The following is a 17,189-nucleotide window of genomic DNA, read 5'->3' on the forward strand; positions in this document are numbered from 1 at the left end:
ATGTGGGGGCTGCCTTTTGCTTTGGGGTATTTCTCTGGGGCAAGGTAGGCTTATTTCCTATCTTCAGGCTAGCTAGTTTCTCAGGCTGTGCCGAGTTGCATAGGGAGCGTTAGGCGCAATCCACGGCTGCCTCTAGTGTGGTTGGAGAGGATTAGGGATTGCGGTCAGCAGAGTTCCCACGTCTCAGAGCTCGTTCTATGTTTTTGGGTTATTGTCAGGTCACTGTATGTGCTCTGACCTCTATGTCCATTGTGGTACTGAATTACCTTTCATAACAGTGGAGGACAACTTTATTGAGTGGCGCAGACACAGTTTGTAGGCCCAAAATAAAAAAGTAGGCTAAATGCAGTTCAAAATTGGTAACAGGACTAAACAGGCGGCATTGCTTTGTTCAGTGGAGCACAATTGTAAATGAGTGGCGCAGACACAGTTAGTAGGCCCAAATGCAAAAGTAGGCTAAAAGCAGATCAAAATTGGTAACAGGACTAAACAGGCGGCATTGCTTTGTTCAGTGGTGGACAACTGTAATGAGTGGCGCAGACACAGTTTGTAGGCCCACAATAAAAAAGTAGGCTAAATGCAGTTCAAAATTGGTAACAGGACTAAACAGGCGGCATAGCTTTGTTCAGTGGAGGACAACTGTAATGAGTGGCGCAGACACAGTTAGTAGGCCCAAAATAAAAAAGTTGGCTAAATGCAGTTCAAAATTGGTAACAGGACTAAACAGGCGGCCTAGCTTTGTTCAGTGGAGGACAACTGTAATGAGTGGCGCAGACACGGTTAGTAGGTCCAAATACAAAAGTAGGCTAAAAGCAGATCAAAATTGGTAACAGGACTAAACAGGTGGCATAGCTAGGCACTGGGGTTAATAGCTGAGTAGCAGACAGTGGTAGTAGGTGCAAAGTATTAACTGGTCTAAATGGAGGCCAGGGCCCCTGTATATTTTAACTATCATCTATCATTTCAACAAATTTGTATTGGCAGTGCCATTGAAGGATTTAACAGCACAGACTACACAGCGGTGGAACAGGGAGAGGTTAGTATTGCAATTGGTAGAGCACTGTTCGAGCTGGGGGGGAACTGGGGGGAACACTCTCTCGTGGGCGGCGGTACTGGCACAGGGCCTCTCATATTACGAAGGTGTATCTGACGTTGGTTGTGCACCACCACCATCAGAGACACTTCATTGTACTATGCGAGACCCTGTGTCAGTGCCGTCGCCCATGAGTGGGCGCACCCACCTGTCCAGGCAAATGGCACTTGCACGGGTGCTTGCACCAGGTGGTGACCACGGCCCTGTGGGGGGAGTCAGCCCATTTAGGGAGGTATAAAAATGGCCAAGGGTGGACATTCAGCAGCTGCAAATGGAGGAATTGGAGAAGTCAGTAAGAGGAGGCCAAAAGCAAGACATTTTTCAGGCAAGCTATGTGTCAGCAGGAGAAGGTGGGGCAAAATAATTTGAAATCAATGATTGGTTCATTTTAATGAAGGTTAGATCATCAACATTCTGGGTAGCCAGACGTGTCCTTCTTTCGGTCAGTATTGAACCAGCAGCACTGAAGACTCTTTCTGATAGCACACTAGAAGCAGGGCAAGCGAGTTCCTGTAATGCATATTCTGCCAATTCAGGCCACGTGTCTATTTTAGATGCCCTGTAATCAAAGGGGAATGACCTGTGAGGGAGAACATCGATAAGGGAGGAAAAGTAGTTCGTAACCATACTGGACAAATGCTGTCTCCTGTCTGAGTTTGTTGCTGCAAGTAGTCGGTCAGTACTTCCGCGGTGTGTCTGTTGTCGCCCAAACACTTCATTTCTATCACAGCCTGCTGACGCTTACCACTAGCTGTTCGATAATGGGACACCTCGTGTGCAACACTGGCAGCTGCGGATGGAGTGGTCGTGCGACTTCGCTCTGTGGGACGAGCTTTTGCTTCTGGAGGAGGAGGAGGGGTGGCGAACACCTACAGCCAACTGTTTCCTAGACCGTGGGCTAGGCAGAACTGTCCCACTATGGCTGTCCCCTGTGGACCCTTCTTCCACCACATTAACCCAGTGTGCCGTGATGGACACGTAACGTCCCTTGCCATGCCTACTGGTCCATGCATCTGTTGTGAGGTGCACCTTTCTTCTGACTGATTGCCTCAGTGTATGGACAATGCGGTCTTTGACATGCTGGTGGAGGGCTGGGATGGCTTTTCTCGCAAAGAAGTGTTGACTGGGTAGGTCATAGCATGGAACTGCGTAGGCCATCAGGGGTTTGAAAACTTCGCTTTCAAACAACCGGTAGGGCATCATCTCTAACGAGATTAGTCTAGCAATGTGGGCGTTCAAACCCTGTGTACGCAGATGAGAGGATGAGTACTTTCTTTTCCTAACGAGAGTCTCTTGTAGGGTAAGCTGGACTGGAGAGGTGCATATGGTTGAACTAGCGGTGGTGGTGGTGGTGGACATGGCGGATTGAGAGAGGGTTGGTAATGGTATTCTCGATGTTGGCCTACATACAGTGTTTCCTACCAGTAACCTTGTGATTCCCTGACTGCTTTGGCCTTGCGACGATACCTCCACATTTGCTGCTGGTGGTGTCCTAACCGGTGGGCTTACAGTGAGGGAAGCAATGTTGCGTTGCTGACTACCTTCATTCTGAGCAGGTGCACCAACGGTATGGGACGTTTGGTAGTTAGTCCAAGCTTGCAAGTGCATGCTGGTTAAATGTCTAAGCATGCACGTTGTATTTAAATTTTGAAGATTCTTCCCTATGCTAAAGGTCTTTGAGCATTTCTTACAGATAGCTTTTGACTGATCATTTGCATCTTGGTTAAAAAATTGCCACACTGCACTCTTCCTACTATGGAATACCTTTTCAGGCATTGCACACTGTGCTACTTTCACTGGATGGCCACGCTGTCCTAAAACTGTTTTTGTTTTTGGCAAACGTTTTTGGCCTGATACGGGCCTGCCAGATGACAGCTGTTGCGATGTAGATGCTGCTGCGGATCATCCTCCTCCGCTTCAGAGCTACTGGCAGCGCCACCCTCTCCCCCAATGGCTGCCATTCTGAGTCAACAACTGGGTCATCTATCACCTCCTCTTCAATGTAATGTGCACCTTCCTCTGTGTCACCGTGTAAGGTGCTATAGCGTTCAGGACGGGGCACCATAGTCTCATCAGGGTCAGGTTCTGGCTCAGTACATTGCGAGGGCAATGTAGTGATCTGAGTCAATGGAACAGCACTATAATCTAGCTGTGGCTGTGCATCAGTGCACTCCATGTCCGATTCATCTTGTAATAGGCAGTTAACAATTTCCCGTTCTAACCCAGGCACGGTATGTGTAAAGAGCTCCATGGAGTAACCTGTAGTGTCACCTGAAGCAGTCCTTAATTTTGGTTTGGGTGAAGGACACAAGGAAACATCTTGTTCCTGACCGGGAGCATCCTCTGACGACTCGCTGCTTTTATATTTGGAACTTTCTGAAGAGGAGGCGAAAGAGCTAGAGGCTGAGTCAGCAATGAAAGCCAAAACTTTTTCCTGCTGCTCCGGCTTTAGAAGCCGTTTTCCTACTCCCAGAAAAGGGAGCCTTCGAGGCCTTGTGCAGCCAGACGATGACGCTGGCTCAACACCTCCAGGCTAAGGTGCTATTATGCTTTTGCCACTACCACCAGATGCACCACCACCACCACCATCATCAGTACCATCTGGCAACCACCGCCCACAGCCTCTTCCACGAGACTGCCTCATTTTTTGGAAAATCTAACCAAAATAACAACCGTTATATGGTACTGTAAAACAAGGTAGAAGGTGTATATAAACTTGTTGAGAATTTGAATCTCCCTTTTTTTTGGGAGACTGACCCAAAACTCAGGCCCAGTGTATAAAACAACACAATGTAAGTGGCAGAAAGTGGCTGGCTGACATTATTATTATTATTATTATTATTATACATTTTTATAGCGCCATTTATTCCATGGTGCTTTACATGTGAATACGAGGCAAATATAGACAAATACATTAAACATGAGCAGATAACAGGCACACGGGTACATAAGGAGGGAGGATCCTGCCCGCGAGGGCTCACAGTCTGCAGGGGATGGGTGATGAAACACTAGGAGAGGGTAGGGCAGGTTGCGCGGCGGTTCAGTAACTTCAGGATCACTGCAGGCTGTAGGCTTGTCGGAAGAGGTGGGTCTTCAGGTTCTTTTTGAAGGTTTCTATGGTAGGCGAGAGTCTGATGTGTTGGGGTAGAGAGTTCCAGAGTATGGGGCAAGCACGGGAGAAGTCTTGGATGCGGTTGTGGGAAGAAGAGATGAGAGGGGAGTAGAGAAGGAGGTCTTGAGAGGATCGGAGGTTGCGTGTAGGTAGGTACCGGGAGACCATGTCACAGATGTATGGAGGAGAAAGGTTGTGGATGGCTTTGTATGTCATTGTGAGGGTTTTGAACTGGAGTCTCTGGGCGATAGGAAGCCAGTGAAGGGCTTGACTAGGGGAGAGGCTGGGGAATAGCGGGGAGACAGGTAGATTAGTCGGGCAGCAGAGTGTAGGATGGATTGGAGCGGTGCCAGAGTGCTAGAGGGGAGTCCAGAGAGTAGGAGGTTGCAGTAGTAGAGGCGGGAGATGATAAGGGCATGCACTAGCGTTTTTGCGGTGTCGCGGTCAAGGAAAGCACGGATCCTGGAAATATTTTTGAGTTTGAGACGGCAGGAGGAGGCAAGGGCTTGGATATGTGGCTTGAAAGAGAGAGCAGAGTCGAGGATCACCCCGAGGCACCGGGCGTGTGGGACTGGGGAAAGTGAGCAGCCATTGACATTGATGGATAGGTCTGGTGGAAGGGTAGAGTGAGATGGGGGAAAGATGATGAATTCTGTTTTGTCCATGTTCAGTTGTAGAAAGCGAGCAGAAAAGAAGGCTGAAATAGCAGACAGACAGTGCGGGATTTTGGTAAGTAAGGAGGTGAGGTCAGGTCCGGATAGGTAGATCTGCGTGTCATCAGCGTAGAGATGGTACTGCATACCGTGGGATTCTATGAGCTGTCCCAAGCCGAAAGTGTAGATGGAGAAGAGTAGGGGTCCTAGAACAGAGCCTTGAGGAACACCGACTGACAAGGGGCGAAGTGAGGAGGTGGTGTGGGGGAGGGAGACACTGAATGTTCGGTCTGTCAGATATGACGAGATCCAGGAAAGGGCCAAGTCTGTGATGCCAAGAGATGAGAGAATTTGTAGCAAAAGGGAGTGGTCCACAGTGTCAAAGGCAGAAGACAGGTCCAGGAGAAGGAGGACAGAGTAGTGTCGCTTGCTCCTGGCAGTTAGTAGGTTATTGGTGACTTTAGTTAGGGCAGTTTCAGTTGAGTGATGGGGACGGAAGCCTGATTGTAACCGATCAAAGAGGGAGCAGGAGGAGAGGTGGGGGGACAGTTCAAGATGGACGTGTTGCTCTAGCAATTTGGAGGCATAAGGGAGAAGAGATATCGGGCGATAGCTAGACACAGAGGATGGGTCGAGGGAGGGCTTTTTGAGGATGGGTGTGATCTTGGCATGCTTGAAGGATGAGGGGAAGACACCTGTTGTGAGTGAGAGGTTGAGGAGGTGCGTTGGGTTGGGCTGAAGACCATGGAAAGGTTAGGGATGAGGTGGGATGGGAGCGGGTCAAGCGTGCAGGTGGTGAGGTATGATCTTGACAGGAGGGTGGAGAGCTGATCTTCTGTCATGGTGGAGAAGCTGGTTTTGGAGGAGCAGGGTTGAGCAGCTAAGAGGGGCAGTGGGCGCTGTGGGTCAAAGCTTTCTCTGATCGTATCGATCTTCTGTTTAAAGAAAGAGGCGAAGTCTTCAGCAGAAATGAGGGGGGAGGGAGGAGGTGCTGGGGGACGGAGTAGAGAATTGAAAGTGTTGAAAAGCTGTTTAGGGTTGTGAGACAGGGAGGATATGAGAGATGAGAAGTAAGTTTGTTTTGCGGCAGTGAGTGCAGACTTGAAGCTGGCGAGGGACTGCTTGTATGTAGGTCTTTGTCAAGCATGAGCCATATTACAGCAACGTTTCGACCCGGAGGTCTTTGTCACGCTTGACAAAGACCTCCGGGTCGAAACGTTGCTGTAATATGGCTCAATAAAGTTTGCTGTTTGGAATATTACACCCGGATGGAGAGCTGGCCCTTTGTTTCTTTTTGGACTATGAAGGGAGGCTATGTCTGTGAGAGGGAGAAAGGACTCGGAGAGTGATTGTAAGTTGAGATGTTTGAGATTTCTGCGAGGGAGTTTGTGGAGTGGGGGTTGCACATTAGGAGAGGAGAGGGAAGAGAATGTCAGTAGGTTGTGGTCAGACAGGGGGAGGGGTGTGTTAATGAGATTAGTAAGGGAGCAGAGGCGGGTGAAAATGAGGTCCAGCGTGTGGCCATCTTTGTGAGTGGCCTCAGAGGACCATTGAGTGAGGCCAAAGGAGGCAGTCAGTGATAGAAGTTTAAAGGCAGCTGAGGTGGAAGTGTCAATGGGGATATTGAAGTCACCCATGATGATAGTGGGGATGTCGACACAGAGGAAATGAAGTAGCCAGGTGGTGAAGTGGTCGAGAAAGGTGGAGATGGCTAGTTCTGGGGGGCGGTAGATGACAGGCAGCTGGAGGTTGGAGGGGGAGTAGATGCGGACAGAGTGCACCTCAAACGAAGGAAGATTAGCGGAGGGTGGTAGCGGGATTGGAATAAAGGAGCAGGTGTCGGACAGGAGCAATCCAACTCCTCCACCACGTTTGTTGCTGGGGCGAGGGGTGTGAGAGAGGTGGAATCCGCCATAGGAGAGCGCAGCTGGAGAGACAGAGTCAGATGGGGTGAGCCAGGTTTCAGTGAGGCCGAGGAAGGAGAGTTTGTTGGTGATGAAGAGGTCGTGGATAAATGTCAGTTTGTTGCAGATGGAGCGTGCGTTCCATAGTGCTCCAAGTAGGGGGAGCGGGGGAGTGGGGGCTGGATGAATGGGTATGAGGTTGTCGTGGTTGGGAAAACGTGGGGAGGATCGTGGCAGGGGGTTAGAAATGAGTGTGGGGATGAGTTGGGGAGGGCCGGGATTTGGGGATATGTCACCAGCGATGAGGAGTAGCAGACAGAATATTAGAAGGTGGGAGCAGGATAGGACATGATGTGGCCGTGTGTGTCTGGAGAAAAAGGATTGTATGTGGAGGAACAGTTCTGAGGAGAAGGTGAGATGGCTGGGGAGTATGGAGGAAGAAATGACTAGTTCCTTACTAGGTGGAGGGATTGCAGGAGATTGTAAGAAGGAAAGTAGTATGGGGGTGAAAGAGAAAATAAATCGAAACATTGTAGTGGTTGGTATTGTGTTATCTTCCAGTCAATTCCAGTCCAATTCAGTCTAATTCAAAATCATAATTAAAAAGATGTAATTTAAAAGATGGAAGTTAAAAGATGAAATGCAGCAGACTGAGTCTATAGCAGACTCCTGCATGTGAATATATCCCCCGTTAAGGGCAATCAGGTGTGAATGAGGAGGTGGCTGGGTATGGGAGACCAGATGTAGAGAGTTAAGCAAAGGTCATAAAGTGAGGGAGGGGTAAGACTGACCACTCAAAGAGATGCCAGGATCACGCAATGAGATACATGAAACAGGTCATGGAAAACAAGCTGATAGGTAAGAAAGCATACTAAAAGGATTATATGTGCTGCACCAAGACACTCAGATCCAGGGGAAGCATAGAAAAGCCAGTGCAATATATAGAGACATTCAGAAGCCAGGGAGAGCTGGGGAAAAGTTACTGCATACCATGGAAAATCAATGCAATATATGACATACACCAAACTAACAGGACTGCAGTAGATCCACTTTGTGAGAATTTGAAACTCCCTTTTTTGGGGGGAGACTGACCCAAAACTCAGGCCCAGTGTATAAAACAATGCAATCTAAGTGGCAAAAAGTGGCTGGCTGATATACGACAAACTAACAGGACTGCAGTAGATCCACTTTGTGAGAATTTGAAACTCCCTTTTTTGGTAGGAGACTGACCCAAAACTCAGGCCCAGTGTATAAAACAACGCAATCTAAGTGGCAGAAAGTGGCTGGCTGACATACACCAAACTAACAGGACTGCAGTAGATCCACTTTGTGAGAATTTGAAACTCCCTTTTTTGGGGGGAGACTGACCCAAAACTCAGGCACAGTGTATAAAACAACGCAATCTAAGTGGCAGAAAGTGGCTGGAAGATATATGAAAAAATACAAGGACTGTAGTACAATTTCAATCTCCCTACAATGATCTCAGGAAAAGTATGGCAGCAATAAAAAGGACTGCTGCACACAAAAGTGTGGACAAATAAACAAGAGAACTGTGCAGAAAGGAGCAAAGGGATTTTTGCTTTTAAAAAAGCAGTTGGTTTGCACAGCAGCGTACAAACAGCAATGCAGCTATCAGGGAGCCTTATAAGGCAGCCTAATAAGCTACAGAGCTGATGCACAGAAATCTAGCCTCCACTGTCCCTGCAAGGAAATGGTGGTGTTGGATAGTGGAAATCGCTACAGCACAAGCAGTTTCGGGGCTTAATCTTCCCTCCCTAACTATATCCCTTCTTCTGATGCTGCTGCGGCAACCTCTCCCTATGCTACGATCGGCAGAAGTAAGATGGCGGTCGGCGTGCACGCCCCTTTATAGCCCCTGTGACGCCGCAGAAAGCAAGCCAATTACTGTCATGCCCTTCTCTAAGATGGCCTATGTCATCACGCTGCCCACACTCTGCGTCCTCCTTCATTGGCTGAAAAATGTCGCTGAAAGCGTCATACTAAACGCGACTTTGGCGTGAGGATCGCCGACCTCATGGCCGATCCCATACTAGGATCGGGTCGGGTTTCATGAAACCCAACTTTGCCAAAAGTCGGCGATTTTTGAATTTGTCTGATCCGTTTCGCTCAACCCTATTCTAGAGATGTTTTTCTGGTGGCATTGAAAGATTTGAGTCAAGTATAACCCCAAGACAGCAATCATGCTGCTTGGCAGTTATAGTGCAACCAAACATGGAAATGGCAATATTAGGTTTAGGCAGGTAAATAAAGGGATGAAACACAAGAAGTGCTGTTTTTGACCAATTCAGGTTTAAATAGAATGAGGACATGGTGCTAGAAACAGCAGAAAGACAATCGCTGGTATTTTGTAGTAATGCAGGGGTGATGTCAGGAGATGATATGTATAATTGGGTGCCATCTGCATAAAGAAGGGACTGAAAATAAAATTTTCTGATGGTTTGTACAATAGGTGCAATGAATAGAAAGAAGAGTAAGGGGCATAGGACTGAACCTTAAGGAATTCTAACAGTAAGCGGAAAAGGAGGAGAGAGCCAGCAAAAGATACAGTGACGTAGTGGTCAGACAGGTAGGTGGAGAACCAAAAAGACAGTATCTTTAAGATTGATTAAGCAGAGCATATTGTGTCCTAGGGAGGAGGAGCTGGTGATCCACAGTATTGAATGTTGCAGAGAGATCCAGGAGAATCAGCAGTGATTTAGAGTTAGCTTTATCTGTTGGTAGTTTATTAGAGACTTTGGTAAGGGCAGTTTCAGTAGAGTGTAGGAATAGGAAACTGGATTGTAAATGGTCAAGAAGAGTATTATTTATGAGATAGCGAATTAGACAGGAGTAGACCAAATGTTCCAGAAGGGAAGATTAGAGACAGGTCTGTAGTTAGCAGGGCAGTTCTGGTTGAGGGATTTTTTATGTAATGGGTGTATGCTGGCATGTTTGATGGACAAGGAAAAGATACCTGATGAGAGAAGTTAAATATTTTATCAAGGTGTGTATTATCAGCTGGAGAGAGCAACTGAAGTAGATGTGAGGGAAAAGGCTCAATGCTGTAGGTAGTAGAGCAAGAAGAGGCTAAGTGCCTGTTAATATCATGCCTCATGATTCGATTCGGCAGTCTTGTGGTTGTTTGCCGGCATCTCTATCCGCAGAGCCATTGGAGATCTTGTCGTTGTCCGGGTATTGATTACTGTTAATCTTTCATCCACTCCTGTCTTACAGCAGGTGTGTTCCATTTGCTATTTGGCCTATCCTATCTCTCTGGAGGGCCTTCTATTTAAACCTCACTGCTTTCTCTGTTCCCTGCTGGTGATGGCTTACAACTGCCCAGTTAATTAAGTGGTGAAGGAGTTGTCCTTATTTGTGGCAGTTACTTGGTGTTAACTGGTTTTGGTTGTTTGTGTATTTCCTTATCCTCTCCCATTTGGTTGGTTGCTCCTATTGTTCCCTTATTCTCCACTTTGTGATTTCTTAAGCGTTGGTTTGTGCTATCCATTTCACGTCTGTCCCATACCTGCCTTGGTGTGGGAGGGAATAGTTCAGTGTGCATTCAGGAGCATAGTAAGGATGGAGAACCAGGACTCTCTACCTGCAAGAGTACGCCTGAGACAGGGATAGGTGGGGTCCCAGCTCCAGGGATAGTTTGAGGCCCACTATCCCCTACTTCAGCCCGGCACATTATGAGAGGAAACTTCTTCCGTGACCGGTTCAAAGACAAAAAATGAGGTAATTGAAGTGCGGGAGGGAAGAAAATATATGATATTAGGGGATTGGGACAAAATGTCCCGTCAGATGTGGTCAATACTTTCATTAAAATAATTGGCCACATTGTCAGTGCTGAGTTTGGTGATTGACGTCTACACTCTTGGACTGAGGAGGGAATGAAGAGTGTCAAAGAGTTTTTTAGGATTGTTGGATAATTAGGTGATGAGTTTGGTGAAATAAGGTTGTTTGAAGAGGTGAAGGGTAGAGTTGTATGTTTTAAGCATAAACTTATAATGGATAAAATCTTTGTCCAAAAGGGATTTTCTCCACAGATGGTCGGTGCACCTGGAGCACTGCTGTAGAAAATTTGTTTGCAACATGTGCCAGGGTTGCCCCCATTTGTGTCGAGATGTTCTATATGAAGGAGGTGCACTTTCATCCACGGCATTTTGAAGTGTTCCAATGCAGAATCAGAATATGAGAGGGAGTAGGTGACAATGATAACTGCAAATTCTTCATACGTTTCAAGGAATTAAAGGCACATAGATTTCTGTATGTATGGTAAAAGAGGATATCATGAGCAGGGAGAAGGGAGTTAGTAAAATCCTGCTCTGAGCAGAACTGGAAGACGATCAGTTCCAGAGTATTCAAACTGCGAACTCAAACTGTAAACTTTGGGGTTTGTACCAGACACCTGGTGTCCGGTACCAAACCTCAAACACTCGGATGTCCGATTTCGTGTTCGGGTTCAGATGCCTAATAAAGTATGTTGAAAGGCTGCATCGCAGCCAATCAAAAAGCTTTTAGGCTGTGGGCACTTTATGAGCCATTACAGCCATGACAAATATTGTCATGGCTGTGATTGACTGGCACACTACATGACCCAGACTGTATAAATGTCGGATTGCCAGTCTACTCTAATTATTGTAGGGATATTAAGCAATGGAGTGAGAGACAGAATTAGACTGCGCATTCTGAATGTGTCTCAGTGGGAGTTCTGTGCCAAAAAGTCCCTGTGTATATTCTGCACCCTCATATGTAGAACTACAGTGTCAAAAAGCAGTTGTGTGTACTCTGGACCTTTGCCTGTGAGAGTACTGTACCTTTAAGCCTCTGTGTGTACTCTACATTCCTGCCTGTGGGAGTACTGTGCCTTTAAGCCTATGTGTACTCTGCAACAATTCCTGTGGGAGTACTGTACCTTTAAGACTCTGTCTGTACTCTGCACACTTGCCTGTGGGAGTACTGTGCCTTTAAAACTCTGTGTGCACTCTGTTCCCTTATATGTGGGAGTACTGTTCCAAAAAGGCGCTGCATGTACTCTGCTCTCCTGTATGCGGGAATACTGCGCCAAAAAGTCGCAGTGTGTACTCTGCACTCTTATACTGTATGCGGGATTACTACACCTTTAAGCCTCTGTGTGTACTTTGCACCTCTATATTTGGCACCAATTTACATAGAAAGTATAACCACGGAAGATTATAAATCAAATAAAATGTAAATCTTTATTTTTACAAGGAAAACAATTCACTGAGTATACACAAGGTGGCGACAAATATCAGGAGGAGATGTATAAATGTACATAAGTCGAGAAAAATTGTAAAGGGCAAATATTGGGCCAATTGATATGAAGTGCATAGTGCAATAAATATAAAGATGAATATATCAGTACAATAAATTATCTATACACAAATCCAATTCATATTGTAGACACCATGCACTTAGATAATACATCAATTAAATCATGTATATATTACTTGTACCAACAGCAATCATATATGTATCCATATGTTGAGGCAATATAGAAAGTGCTAGATTGGTAAAGTGACAATAAATATAAACACTAACTTTAAGGCATCTCCTCCTGCTGGAATGGTGTCAGGTCCCGAAAACGAGTGTTTCGGTGTCAGCCTTCATCAGGGAGTGTTACAACAGACCAGCAGCAAAGCTTAATTATATAGGGCGGCATCAATTAGAAGTCATATCAAAAATAATTTTACTCTACAGCCATCTGTTTTTTAGTAGTGTGCCTAAAAAATAATTCTACTATGTCACTCTATCTGTATGATTAGTGTGCCTAAAAAAAATAATTTTACTCTACTGCTCTGTCTATACAAGAAGTGTGCCTAAAAATTATTCTACTCTTCAGCGGTCTCTTTTCCATTTGTTGGCCTCAAAAATTATTTAACTCTGCAGCCGCCTTTTTATGAGTAGCATGCCTAAAAAATAATTCTAGTCTGCCACTCTGTTGGTACATGTAGTGTGCCTAAAAAAATTATTTTACTCTACTGCTGTGTCTATTTGAGTAGTGTGCCTTAAAAATAATTCTACTCTACAACCATCTCTTTGCCAATTGTGGTCTAAAAAAAATTATACGCTGTGGCCGACTTTTTGCTAGTAGTGTGCTTAAAAAATAATTCTAATCTACCGCTATTTCTGTACGAGTTGTGACTGTGTATAAAAAAAAATTATTTTACTCTACCGTTATGGCCGGGCTTAAAAAATAACTATTCCTTTAAGCCTTTGTCTGCACTCTGCAACCTTGCCTCTGGGAGTACTGTTCCAATAAGCTTCTGTGTCTACTTTACACCCCTGCCTCTGAGAATGCTGTGCCAGAAAGCATATGTGTACTCTACAGCTGTGTCTATACTAGAACAGTGCCTAAAAAATAATTATACTCTGCCGCTGTGTCTGTATGAGTTGTGGGTCTAATAATTAGTTATATTCTGCACCTGTGTCTGTGGGGGTACTGTGCGTAAAAACTAATTTTTCTATTCTGCAACTGTGTCTGTGGGAACACTGTTCCAAAAAAAACTGTGTGTACTCTGCACACGTCTTTGTGGGATTACTCTGAAAAAGCCCCTCTGGCAGAAAAAAGTCTCTATGGGGTTACTCCTCAAAACAGCCTGTGTGAGTGTGCTCCGTAATGCACCCTTTTTTATTATTTGGGTAGGCCCCAAAACATTGTGAATGAAAAAACGAAACAAACAAACTGCGGTGGAGTCTAGCAATGGCTAGGTGTGGCTGATATACTTCTATATTCATCCAAAGGTCCGTACCATCCACAAGTCCTGTAGCTTGCCCACATTGGCTGTGGTCAGGCCCATGCACCAATCCATGATCTCACCTGCTAAACACACATTCCGATAGCACACTTTCCGAAGGGCAGGCCTGCACCTCCAAAGTGGAAAGTGCAAGCTCAGGCCATGTGTCCAATTGGAGACCCAGAATTTAAATAGGCCAGACATCATTCACCCCAAGCTTCCAGAAGCCCCTCCTACAAATTACAAATTGGTTTGGCTTGATGGGCACTTTTTGTGCACCATACGGTCAAGCTGCTCCCACAACAGCTCAATGGGGTTGATATCTGGTGACTGTGCTGGCCACTACATTACAGATAGAATATCAGCTGCCTGCTTCTTCCCTAAATAGTTCTTGCATAATTTGGAGGTGTGCTTTGGGTCATTGTCCTGTTGTAGAATGAATTTAGCTCCAATCAAGCACTGTCCACAGGCTATGGCATGGCTTTGCAAAATGGAGTGATAGCCTCCCTTATTCAAAACCCCTTTTACCTTGAACAAATCTCCCACTTTATCAGCACCAAAGCAACCCCAGACCATCACATTACCTCCACCATGCTTGACAGATATCGTCAGACACTCTTCCAGCATCTTTTCAGTTGTTCTGCATCTCACAAATGTTCTTCTGTGTGATCCAAACACCTCAAACTTGTATTCGTCTGTCCATAGGACTTTTTTCCAATCTTCCACTGTCCAATGACTGTGTTCTTTTGCCCATATTAATCTTTTCCTTTTATTAGCCAGGCTCAGATATGGCTTTTTCTTTGCCACTCTGCCCTGAAGGCCAGCATCCCGGAGTCACCTCTTCAATGTAGACGTTGACACTGGTGTTTAGCGAGTACTATTTCATGAAGCTGCCAGTTGAGGACCTGTGAGGTGTCGATTTCTCAAACTACAGACTCTAATGTGCTTGTCTTGTTGCTCAGTTGTGCAGCGGGGCATCCCACTATTCTTTCTACTCTGGTTAGAGCCTGTTTGCGCTGTCCTCTGAAGGGAGTAGTACACACAGTTGTAAGAAATCTTCATTTTCTTGGCAATTTCTCGCAAGGAATAGCCTTCATTTCTAAGAACAAGAATGGACTGTCGAGTTTCACATGAAAGTTATTTTTTTCTGGCCATTTTGAGAGTTTAATGCAATGTTCCCCAACTCCAGTCCTCAAGAGCCACCAACAGGTCATGTTTTTAGGATTTCCTTAGTATTTCACAGGTGATGAAAACACCAGTGTCAACGTCTACAGTGAAGAGGTGACTCCGGGATGCTGGCCTTCAGGGCAGAGTGGTAAAGAAAAAGCCATATCTGAGCCTGGCTAATAAAAGGAAAAGATTAATATGGGCAAAAGAACACAGTCATTGGACAGTGGAAGATTGGAAAAAAGTGCTATGGACAGACGAATCCAAGTTTGAGGTGTTTGGATCACACAGAAGAACACTTGTGAGATGCAGAACAACTGAAAAGATGCTGGAAGAGTGTCTGACGATATCTGTCAAGCATGGTGGAGGTAATGTGATGGTCTGGGGTTGCTTTGGTGCTGATAAAGTGGGAGATTTGTTCAAGGTAAAAGGGGTTTTGAATAAGGGAGGCTATCACTCCATTTTGCAAAGCCATGCCATAGCCTGTGGACAGTGCTTGATTGGAGCTAAATTCATTCTACAACAGGACAATGACCCAAAGCACACCTCCAAATTATGCAAGAACTATTTAGGGAAGAAGCAGGCAGCTGATATTCTATCTGTAATGTAGTGGCCAGCACAGTCACCAGATCTCAACCCCATTGAGCTGTTGTGGGAGCAGCTTGACCGTATGGTGCACAAAAAGTGCCCATCAAGCCAAACCAATTTGTAATTTGTAGGAGGGGCTTCTGGAAGCTTGGGGTGAAATTTCTCCAGATTACCTCAGCAAATTAACTGCTAGAATGCCACATGTCTGCAATGCTGTAATTGCTGCAAAGGGAGCATTCTTTGATGAAAGCAAAGTTTGAAGGAGAAAATTATTATTTCAAATAAAAATCTTTTTTTTCAAACCTTGTCAATGTCTGGACTAATTTTTTAATTCATTTGGCAACTCCCTTGATTGCTAAAAGTATGAGTTTTCATGGAAAACACAAAATTGTCTGGGTTACCCTAAACTTGTGAACGATAATGTAGATCTGGGTCTAATTTAACTCATTAACAATCAATCAACTGTAAGGAGACAGTAAGATGCAAATATAAACAAACAAGCTTGCAGGCCAACATGGATCATAAATTCTTTGAGTAAATGAGATGATCTTATAGCATCGGGGAACAACCCATTGATTGAGGCTTGTGAATATGGCGGCTTTAAAAAGGTTAAAACACAGCAGATGAAATTAACGAAATATATAACATTGAGTCTTGCAAAGATGGAAATTAAGTGGCATGCTTTAAAAGACTTAAAACACAGCAGATAAAATGAACATATACAATTGACGCTTGCAAAGATGGAAGGGAAGTGATTGTAAGTGATTACAGTGGCAACCAAACGTTTAGCATTTTTTTAAAAGTGTGATTACTTCTGTCTGGTTGCTATGATGCCATTTTCCTGGTGATTTTAGTAAACCGGAAGCAAATGATTGCCAGCGATAGGGTTGAAAATTGTGTTTGACACTGTTTTTTCCCCTTATGTATATTAGTTTTCAACATTTGCTGGGCCAAATGTTTTGCATATTTTTTCATGGGTAGTCAAATTTTGCCAACCTTTTTTTTGTATGTGTTTTTCGGTTAAAACATGGCAAAGACAAAGACAAATTCATCACCAGATGTCAGGAAGCTTACTATTATGAGAGTGAAGGCAGGCAAAAGTCCAAAGGAGGTAGCTATGGAATTCAATTGTTCTCAGAGTCCAGTGTCACATATAATAAAAGAAGAAAAAGAAGATTATGAATCGGCTGACAAACCTAGAAGTGGGCAACCATGGAAAACTTCCTCCAAAGTTGAGAAAAAGTCAGTATTTGATGTCCATAAAAGTTAGGCACAGATTTTGCACAAAATAAACGTAGAATATGGGGTCAAAGTGAGTCGCCAAGCTGTGGGACTACAGTTAAGAGCAGTAAGGTTGAATGCATGAGTTCTAGTCAAGAAGACTTTCATCTCTGCAAAGAACTGTAAGGTCTGACTTGAGTTTGCCAAAGAACACAGACAATGGAAAGAGTCAGATTGGTCTAAGGTGTTGTGTTCAGATAAATCCAAGTTCAATTTGTTTGGTAGTGATGGCAAGCACTATACATACCGCCCAATTGTAAAATGTAAAGATGTCAGGTACCTACAGTGAAACATTGTGGTAGCATGTCATGGTTTGGGGCTGATTTTCTGCATCTGCCATTGGCCATCTGAATAGAATTGATGGAACTATGAATGCTACCATGTATAAAGAGATACAATCGCCTCCAAGACTTCTCCCGAATATCCCCCATCCTCTGGAACTCTCTGCCCCAACACGTCCGACTATCAACCACAGTCGGATCCTTCAGACGGAACCTGAAAACTCATCTCTTCAGGAAAGCCTACAGCCTGCACTGACACCGCTGCTGCCTCATCACTATCGAAGCTACCGCCTCACCAACACCGGAGCTACCGCCTCACCAACACCGGAGCTACCGCCTCACCAACACC

Source organism: Ranitomeya imitator, chromosome 1 (genome assembly GCF_032444005.1).
Source record: "Ranitomeya imitator isolate aRanImi1 chromosome 1, aRanImi1.pri, whole genome shotgun sequence".
NCBI lineage: Eukaryota > Metazoa > Chordata > Amphibia > Anura > Dendrobatidae > Ranitomeya > Ranitomeya imitator.